Genomic DNA, 10,810 nt, shown 5'->3' with positions numbered 1-10,810 from the left:
CTCAGGCAAATTATTTTAACGTTGTTTAATTATTTCGATAACAAATGGCATCTCGGATGATAGCTTTTGTAAGTGTAAAGTCACTGCACTGTTAAGACTTCCAAAATAGGTTCTTAAATCATAAAACCGCAAGGTTCAATGAGCATCTTGGCATATGTTATCTACGTTATCAGCATTAAGTCAGCAATTAGTTAAATATTAGTGTTGATAATAAACGAATAAACACGCAACACAACAATTATTATGAAGTTCAAGTGGAACACAGTGCCAGCTTTGCGATAAGAGGCTCAAGTCTATGATTCGAATTGTTAACAGCAGGGGTGCAACCTGGTATACCTCTGAGCAGCAGGGGACAAGTCATCCCGCCCCACCCCTCGATTGGCAGAAACATATTACAAAAACTCTTAGTGTACATTACCTACTTTAATACAAAACATGTTCATGAGCCTGATCCAAATTGAGCAATTGGAAGAGGGGTAGCAACCATATAAGGAGGGGCACCAACAAAATAAGGAGGGGTACTTACAAGATAAGGAGGGTACAATACTCGTGCCCTGTAACTTGTTAGTACGTATGATGATGGCATAACGGGAGGAGAGGGACTCCCCTGTCTGGCTAAGGGCCTATACTGAGGGGAATTTAGCTTCACTAGCGAAAATTTGATCCAAATGCATTTTAATGGGCCAAGAGAGTTATGTCCAATATGCCTCGCCCATAGATTTATTTCTTAAGGCATATTTAAAACTTTGTGTTACCTTGCAATTAAGATCATATTTACCAAGTAAGCCTAAAAATTGTTCTTAGAAATCTCAGTTGCAAAAGATGTTAGAATGGAATACAATTTAATGGACAAAGGAAGGACTGCAGCCTATCTACGATTTCATTATAAATTTACTAATATCACATCTCGCCTGAAGGGAATGATGTAAATAATGCAAAATTCTTCAAACGCTGTGAGTTGCTCTACTTTGTCAGTTGCAACAATGTTTTCCAAATTTTATAATTATGGAGGGTTTTCATTAGAGTTCGCAAGGAGCATCTTATGTGAAGTCCTATGACATTGCTCACTCGATAGACATCGTGAGGAGAGAAATATTTATGAAAAATATCAATACTTTGAACATGAATTTTTTGTAAGTTATATCGGGTTTTTTCTAACATATATATGGATTAAAAAACGAAAGAATACAAACCTGAAAAAAAGAACAATTGAAACTTATCAACAGATAAACATCTTTAAATTTTATGATCCCTCGCACTATAAGAGTTTACAAAACAAAATTGCTTCAGTGTGACTTTTGTTTCTTTACCAGAAAATCAAATATTAAACACAGAAAGTTACACGTTTCTTAATCTGTAATAAAATGATGGGTGATAACTGGTGTAGGTATACTAATATTGGGAGTTATCGTGACGCACCCAAGCAATGCTTAAAAGTGGTAGTAACATATCTGTCTGGTATCAGCATGGTGCTTAGACTGGTTATTATGGGACATTTTGACAATACCTTACAAGTGTTGACCATTTATATTATATCAAGATTATGCTTGGAGTTCATACTGGTTGTAATGACACTATTTTGACAATATGAAGGACTAAATATGACATCTGTCCTTGTTGAAATATTGTGTAAAACAATTTGATTCCTGGTGAACTCAAACGACCACTGAACTGCTCCCGCGTTAGGCTTCTTGTACTCAAGGTATGTACTCAAATATGAGATCTATCCGAGCTTCTCTTCTTGAAACATTGTGATTACAAAGTTTTCACAATTTGACCCCTGGTGACACCAAAATGACCTTTGGACTCCACCATAAGCAATTGGCTTCTTGAAATCAATGTGTTACAGTTACATACCAAATATGCTATCTGTCCAAGCTTCTATTGCGATAATATGTTTAGGAAAGTGCATTAGTGTAGAGAGACAGGTTAAAAGGGCGTAATGTAAATGTTTGGCGTTTGTTGACTTCAATTGACCAATTGAACTCCACCAAAAGCAATAATAGGCCTGCTCCTAAAATTTGATATAGTACATCAACTAACCAAATATGAGATTTTTCCAAGGTTCCCTTCTGGCAATATCATATTTATAAGGTTTCACAATTTGACCTCTGATGACCCAGATGACGTTTGACCTCCACCAAAAATACTTCTACACACCAAATATGAGGTCTGCTCAAGCTTCCCTTCTTGAGATATCTTTTTTTTACAGGGTTTCACAATTTGACCCCTGGTGACATCAAATGACTTTCACCTCCCCCGCAAACAGTAGGCTTCCTGTACTTAATAATGTACTTCCACACACAAAATATGAGATTTATCCGAGCTTCTCTTCTTGATATATTGTGTTTACAAAGTTTTCACAATTTGACAGCTGGTGACCCCAAAGGACCTTTGGACTCCACCAAAAGCAATATGCTTCTTGTACTTAATGTGCTTCTCCTACAAACCGAATATGACATCTGTCCAAGCTTTGCTACTTGAGATTTCATGTTTCAACGAGCCGTCCCTGAAAAACCCATCATCGCCTACAGACGACCCCGCAACCTAAGAAACCTTCTTGTGCGTGTTGCTGTTACACCTCTAACTTCTAACCCTACACCCATTCAACATGGTACTTTCAAATGTGATCGCATTTCGAGATGCTTCATCTGCAGTCACCACATTGTTGAATACAATTCCATCACCAGTCACAGCATGCAACTCACACACAAGATATATAAGGGTCACATCACTTGCACTACCACCAATGTCATCTATCGGATCTGCTGTAGAGTTTGCGGCATCTAGTATGTTGGCGAAACCAAAACCACCCTCAAGAAGCGATTCTATGGTCACAGATCCACAATCAAAACCATGAAGACTGAGACCCCAGTTGGAGAACACTTTAATCTTCCCAACCATACCATTAACGACATATCCCTACAGGGGATTGAATCCTTAGGTAGCCGTCCTGACCTAGTACGAATCAGCAGAGAGAGGCTGTGGATGCAACGCCTTCGCACCATACAACCGGCTCAACATTCAGGAAGGACGTGACTAACTTTTCTTCTGTCCCCCTCCTTCTCCCTTTGTTCACCCCCCCCCCATCACTCCTCTTCTTATAGCTCTCTTTATCACCCTTTTTTCTCCGCACCTTTCTCTCTTTGTCCTTCTCCAGTTTATTCCCTACCCCCTTCCCTTAATCCTCTCTTTGTCCCTCCACTGTTTATCTCCTACCTCTCCTCTTTCCCTGTTGGTTTCTTTCTTTCTTCTCCCCGTCCCTTGTCTACTAATCCCCTTACATCTATCTCTTTGTGTTCACCATGCTCATTAACCTGTTTGTATTCTGTGCGTGTTCTTGTCCCTTCTGTTACTGTTACTTGTCATTTAACCTTTAGAAGAAGATCCTGCTAGCATCAAACATCAGGCCAACCTACTTTTACACAGAAAGAAAAGATGACAGATAAAAGCCCCTTGCTTTTAGACCACTGACAAACGTTCTCGCTATAATTTATGTATCAACATGCAAACCATTAAAATTTCTAATTAGTGTCTCTGTTTTATCCAAATCATCAACAGCATTGACACCTTTATCTGAAAATAACACAGCTAGCACACCCTTTCTGTGAAAAGAAATATACCCCCAAAAATGCCAGATGTTGCCGATAATTATTGTCTGTATGTGCCATTCTCACCAATCTTAAGCTGTTCCTGTTCGTTTACGTTGTGTTATGGGTACATGGAGTGCGTACAAAGTCATTACAAGGTTAGGACGTCCGCAAATAGGCACTTAAAGCATAAAATCACAAGGTGCCATTAGCATCTTGTCATATATTATCTACATTATCAGCAAAAAGTTAGATATCGTGGCTGATAATAAACCAATTAACACCAACGCTACACAGTTATTCCGAAGTTCAAGTGGAACACAGTGCCAGCTTTGTGATAAGAGGCTCACGTACAGGACTCGAATTGTTAACAACAGGGGCGCAAGCTGGTATAGCTCTGAGCAGTAGGGGACAAGTCACCCCACCCCTCATTTTGGGCAGAAAGGATATTACAGAAGTGGTTAGTGTAAAGTGCTCACTTAAGTACATCACATGCGCATGTGTGAAGGTACCTACAAGATGAGGAGGGGCAACAAGATAAGCAGAGTAAAATACTCGTGTCCTGTAACTTGTTCAATTTTATTTCACATGATGATAGGGAAGGGGGACTCCCCTGTCTGGTTAAGGACCTCGAATGAGAGGAACTTGGCCTCAACTAAAAAAAAATATGAATCCAATGCATTTTTCAATGGGTTATGCCTAATAAGCCTCGCTCATAGTTTTATTTATATTTCTACAAGCATATTTTAAAACCTTGTGTGCTTCCTTGGTTCGCAGAAATGTCGGTCGCACAAGCTTTTAGAAGTGAATGCAATTGTAACACATACTTAATTTTTAAATGGACAAAGGAAGGACTGCAGCCTATCTACGTTTTAATTATTAATTTACTAATATCACATCTCGGCTAATAGGAATGATGTAAATAATGCAACAATGACCAAACGCAGTGAGTTGCTTTACTTTGTCAGTTGCAACCATGTTTCCAAATTTTATAATTATGAAAGATTTTCATTAGAGTTCCGCAAGGAGCATCTTCATTGACGTCCTATTATATCACTCACTCGACAGACATCATAAGGAAAGAAGTATTTAAGAAATGAAATATCCATACTTTGAACTTGGATTTATTTTAAGCTGTATATTTTTTTCATTACACATAAATGGTGTAAAAAATAATGTAAAGAATACAAACATGAAAATAAGCATTAAAACTTATGAACAAATAAACATCTTAATATTTTGTGATCCTTCGCACTTAGAGCTTACAAAACAGTTTCAGTAAGACTTTTGTTTCGTGCCAGACAATTAAACATAGCAAGTTAATGGCTTCTTAATCTGTTATAAATTGGATCTGACATAAAATAAATTAATATCCAAAATGACAGAAATAAATCGATCTGATGGGTGATAACTGTGAAGTTTATTAATAGTCTCAGATTGGGAGTTATCGTGACGCACCCAAGCAATGCTTAATAAGTGGTAGCAACAGATCTGTCTGGTATCAGCATGGAGCCTTGAATGGCTATTATAGGACTGTTTGGACAATACCTACCAAGTGTTGACCATTTTATAGTCAAAGATATAAATCCACCTAGTATCAGATTGTAGCTAACGCTGGTTGTCACTATTTTGACAATAAGAAGGAAACATTCTCTGTGCAGTCAGAGACACATCGGTGCAGCTTGTATTAGTGCAAAGTATAAACTGGTAATCACATGATTATGTAGTCAATAGCAATCAATATAACTACTGCCTTGGCTTGACCTAGCTTCACTACAGACCAATTCTGAAGTTCCCTGATTTTAAAAGCTGGATTTTTTACAGCTTAACAGCAAAGTTGTGTGAACTCAGCCTATACTCAAAGACATTAAACACATATGTTGACCACGCTACAAAGTCATCCTCTTGCATGTTAATATCTGTGTTCTCACCCAAATGGTTGAGCTAACTCCTCTATCTGTCACCTTTATCACAAAGTGCCCCTTCCCATACCTCTACCCATTACACCAGTGGCATACATTCTGTTACCCACATTAAATGGTGGAGGTGCACCATACATATTGTTCATACCTCCCAAACCATGTTGACTCTGGTTGGGCATGTTGTCCACACCTGTGGGAGGAAAAGGTATACTTCCTGTCATACTGTTAAAGTTGGAGGGTCCAGAGAGGTGGAAAGCTGGCAAAGTTTGTGCACCAGGATTTTGGAATCTTATGACACTTGGCGGTCCAGGGACTCTCATGCCTCGAATCATGGGTGGGGCAGGGTTTCTCATTGGTGGTTGCATAGGTTTAGGATGTCTCATTTCCAGTCCACCTGAGTAGAACTGTTGAACACCTTGGTGTCTCACAATCTGTGATCCCATACCAGGGATACCATTTCTGCCAGATCCATCAAATCTAGGTCCGCCCATAATCAGTCTTGGAGGTCCCCCTCCTGGCATCGAATATCCCATATGAGGATATTTCAAGCCTCCTGGATCCATTTTGGTGGGACGTCAGGGGCAGTCATAGGATTATTGTGTAATGTTTCTCCATACAGCTGAGGTTCTCTTAAAACTTTGTTACTATATCCAGGATTGTTCAGCTGTGGATTGGTTTGAGGAATTGGAAGACCGCGACCCATTCCAATATAGTACTCATGTCCTTACACAAATGGTGGTGTCACATACTATCCCTGGTAGGTCTGGATTTGATGTTAATACAGACTTTGCTCACTGACAGGTAAAATTTGATCATAAGTTTCATTGATGCCTATATTCTGTTCCATAACACTATCAGTTTGGTAGCTACCCTGCTGGCCAGTATTAACATACTGCATCGTATCTCTTTTATCCAGAAAGGCACTTGGCGATGTAGGAAGATGAGCAACTAGTTTACGAAATGGGGATATATATATTTGTCTTAGACAAATATTCTCTCTACAATTGATGTTGCAATGTAGAAACCTTTTGGCTTCCTTTGCCCTATTTTTTGTCTTCCTTTTCTTCAAAATGTCAAATAAGTGTCTCCGTTTCATGCAAATCATCGACAGCATTGATACCTTCATCTGACGATAACACAGCTTGCAACCTCTTTCTGTGAAACGAAATATGTAAAGATTGCCCGATGTTGCCAATTGTTATTGATCCATCAGTACAAATTCCAGAAGCTGCTGCTGATATGGCTATTTATAGAAGATTCTGCAGAAATACCCAAATTTCTTTCTTCTCTTAGAATGTTAGTTGCTGTTACAGCTGCAGATTGAAAACATTATACATCATTTGCCTTCATTCATCGATGATAATGGAATAGTTTACTACAATAACTAATCTGGCTTCACACGTGTTCAAAGATTGTTAAAAAATATCTTAATTCAATTACAAGAGAGATGAAATGTAAGACAATATAAATTTTACTTACATTCTGCCTTCCAAGAATTTCATAGTTAACAAAATGTCTTCTAAATTTAGATTATTCTCCTCAATCTCTTCCATATCCTGTGAAAAGGATAACATTGGAGTACTCTTATACAATGAACAACTTCAGTATAAGAGGCAAATGACCGGGCCTGGTAATCTGAATTTAAGCAATGTTTTAAAGAGATATATACAGAAGACAGTTCGTATATGTTCTAAGGGAACACATTCTCTAAAAGCTTACAATGGCTCAATGTTTCTGTTCTCTTTAACTCATTTAACAGTGTCCTCATGTCTTTTACTTAACATGAGTTGTTTCAGTTGTCCTTCATGTGTCATGTCAACTACTGTAGAACATCTCACCAGGATACTCACGATGTTATAGGAATATAGCTGGTATGGTTAAGAGACCTATCATTCAAATGTTTCTTTTAGAATATGCTAACTTAACTATGTTAACCCACATTTTTACAGAGGAAGTTTACTGGGTGCAAGATTGTACCTCTATGTACAGCAATTTCACATTGTTAAAAACAAATGCTGCATCAGCTGCAAGCTCTTCTGAAGCAAGGCAGAATCAATATCATCAAACCATAGAAATTATCTTGACAGACTGGCCTGGCCTATTGTGTGAAATTGCAGAATCCAAAGGATTATGTTCTGCCAAGCCTGGCTACATTATGATGCAGCCCATCAGCATCCTACTATTGACGTGGTGACAAAACAAAACTAGAAGAGTATTAAAGGGGACATAAACCCACAGAATGATTTAAGTTAGTCTAGGGCAGAAATATATGCAGATTCTAAAAAACAACACCATTTCCACAAAGTACAATCATTGTCCAGATATGATCCAAAGTTTGAAGGCTTATGGTAGCCGCCATATTTGATCTTTTTTCTTTTTTTAAACACCGCTTTTCAAGCCGGAAGTGACGTTTTCGATTCTCTTTCGATTTTATGTTGCCAACTTACAGCAGAAAAAATAATCTTCGTGACCATTGATTTTTTTTTCTCATTATAAATGCGTATTTACTTTCTTGAAAATTATAATACTCGTGATAGTTCTTTTTCAATCGATAACATTTTTCATTGCTTAAAAAGAATAAAATACGGTCGGGAAGAAATACTCTTACTCTCGATAAGATCGTCATCAGTTCCTCGAAAAAAAAACGATAAACAACTAGAAGAGTTCATCGCATATACGAAAGTTATAACCTCGAATTCAATGTTTTATTGGTCATATTTCGTAAAATCAAGCATATTTTTTTGTATTGACGTGTTTCTTTCACTTCGTAGGAATATTCAGTTGCACTATGAAGCACTATTTTTACGGAATCGAACACAAACTCAGCACTTGCCACAAGCAAACTTCCTTTACGTTAGGCGAGGCGTTTGACAGCCTAACATTATTTCTTTCAGTGTGTAATCCGCAGGCCCAGGCATATCAAAGTTAAGTACGTAGGCCTAAAGACATATCGTTATTTTTTGTTTTGTTCAAAATGGAACATTTTGGACTTGAGGGCTGTCAGTTTGAACCCGAGTATACCGAAGCTGAAATGGTAAATTTAGCTGCTGGCAAAAATGCCACTGACACTGACTCAGTTGGAAGTGATACTGATAGTGAAGGAGGTTATTGTTTGTGTGGAGAATGATGAAGCCATTTCTGTGTCCGTTTTCCCGTCAGGAATAAAAAAAAATCGCTTCCCCTTAGATTTTCCAGCACCATTACGAGTTGTACAACTATAAGCTTGGCATTCCGGCAGAATTTAGACTTAATTTCGAACTTAAGCAACTTTCCCCTAACTTTCTTTGACCATTTTCACCACACAATCTGCATAAGAATGTACTGTTTGAGTGATTGGTTTCTGTGAAACAAAGTGTACTTCTACGTCACCAAATTGAGGGCGGGTGTACAAAATGGCGCGCCACATACATTTGATTATAGTAAGCGAACAAATGTTTTCAAAATCGAGAAAAAATATTATATTACAATTTATAAATAAACCAAGGTGTTTATATTGTTTATAATATATCTTTCCAGCATAAGGTTTAAGGAAATGATGTGGGTTTGTGCCTTTAATGGTTTGGTTGAAGTTATGATATCTAACGTTAAATATATGAAAACTCACCTTCAGAAAGGAGACCGAGAACACATGAGTCGAACAGCTCAAAGGGCAGATATAGTACTGTGCGTACGTATGTTCAGATCAGGGACTTGTTATGGTCAGATCCTGGCGCGCACGTACACGTTAGTGTGCGTTTAGGTGCTAGTCATACATATGGAACGCCAAATTGATAAATTTGGTAGAGGTAGTAGTTGGTATAGAAAGTCACCCAAGTGAGTTTGGGCACGAAAATCAAAAGGCTTAACTAATCTACTCTCAACCCAAGTCCTCCCTACAATCGAGACTATGACGGAATGTGATGATATCTTGATGATGGAGTAGAGAAGAAATGTCCTCTTTAGTAAACCAGCTGCATTTTACAGAGCTCTTCTCTTACATGTCTCCACTTCGCTGTTACACTTTCTCATCTATACTTGATTGACAACGTGTTGACATTTCAGCATCTCGTGAAGGCTCTGACCACATACGCATAGGTCAACGGTTGGTTCTCCTTCCTAGCTCTCATTCTTCCGACTCTAAGTCAAGGTTGCACTCATTCGATAAAGTTTTAATCATTTGGAAATCAAATTCAAAGTGTTTAGTTTATCACTCTGTGCAAGTTTTTAAAGTTGGAAAGTATATTATCCATTTAATTTCACTGTTTTGTTATAATCAGGTTGCAATCACCATTTTGGGCGAGGGGTGGTGGTGGGAAAAGATAAAGATTGCTTATATAAAAAAAAGAGTACTCTATAGTTTGCAACAATGTTGAATAATTTCGGCTGCTTAGATCGTAAGGCACGTAGGCGTGAATGATACATTTTAATGTTTTGTACACGAGGAGCACCCTTTATTTTATTCTGGGGGGATTAAATAAAAAAAAAAGATGCGTTCAAAACAAACATAAAAGTAAAAACTTCATAATAACGCGAACACTTCACAATATACTTAGTCTGATGTTAACTATAGTGAATCGTAACAACTCACACCACTACTATGGCGTAGAGCCCCTAGTTTGTCGCACAGACACTTGTACGGCTCCCAGCTACTCCCAGCCACTAGTACCGCTCACAGCGACCAGCACGGCGCACAGCAACTGTACAGTACGGCGCACGGCCCATATATAGAACGGCTAACAGCCCCAAGTACATGAAAACACAATTGATAAGAAGGTAAAGAACTTAATGAAAAACGATAGTAATGCAAGATGTATGGATGAACGTAACAAAACATATAGCTCAATAGAAACGTGTTTTTCTTCTTATTGCCTTGTCTTAGTTAACCTTGTGATACCATGATTTCCAGAAAGGGAGAGGGCCTTAGGGGTGGTGGTGGGGAGGGAAGAGCAGGTGGATGACAGGCAAATTATAAAAGCAAATAACGTGCAAATTTAGGTGACAGAGCTGCTTTGGTTTTGCTTAACAAGAGCCGACGGGGAGTAACTGGTAGTAGGAATCATGGTGACTTGGAGAACAAGTTGCTATATATTTTCTTATTACGAAACTGAAAAGTTATCATTTTCATGCAATATTTGATATTTAAAGGCAGATGAATAGTCAATTGGATTTTTGATAGTAGTTCTTACGTTATTCCTTTCCCTTGGTTCTTCCTAGATATAACAGAAAACCTTTTAGTAAAACCTGATATTTGGTGAATACGTGTACGTTTAAAATCAACAGCTGAAAATATTTACACATTTTATCTTTCATCATGTTTAA

The 10,810-nt window shown here is 38.1% G+C and overlaps 1 long non-coding RNA gene across 1 annotated transcript; it reads right to left on the bottom strand.

Moving 5' to 3' along the window:
• Nucleotides 1–5,411: 5,411 nt before the first annotated feature.
• On the bottom strand, nt 5,412–9,274 carry LOC139963446 (uncharacterized). The gene is made up of 3 exons (XR_011791583.1): nt 9,117–9,274; nt 6,992–7,068; nt 5,412–6,825 (listed from the first exon to the last, which is right to left on the bottom strand). It is a non-coding gene; the product is annotated as an uncharacterized lncRNA (long non-coding RNA).
• Nucleotides 9,275–10,810: the final 1,536 nt, after the last annotated feature.

Source organism: Apostichopus japonicus, chromosome 22 (genome assembly GCF_037975245.1).
Source record: "Apostichopus japonicus isolate 1M-3 chromosome 22, ASM3797524v1, whole genome shotgun sequence".
In the NCBI taxonomy this organism is placed as follows: Eukaryota; Metazoa; Echinodermata; class Holothuroidea; order Aspidochirotida; family Stichopodidae; genus Apostichopus; species Apostichopus japonicus.
This window is presented reverse-complemented; position numbering and strand designations above follow the sequence as displayed.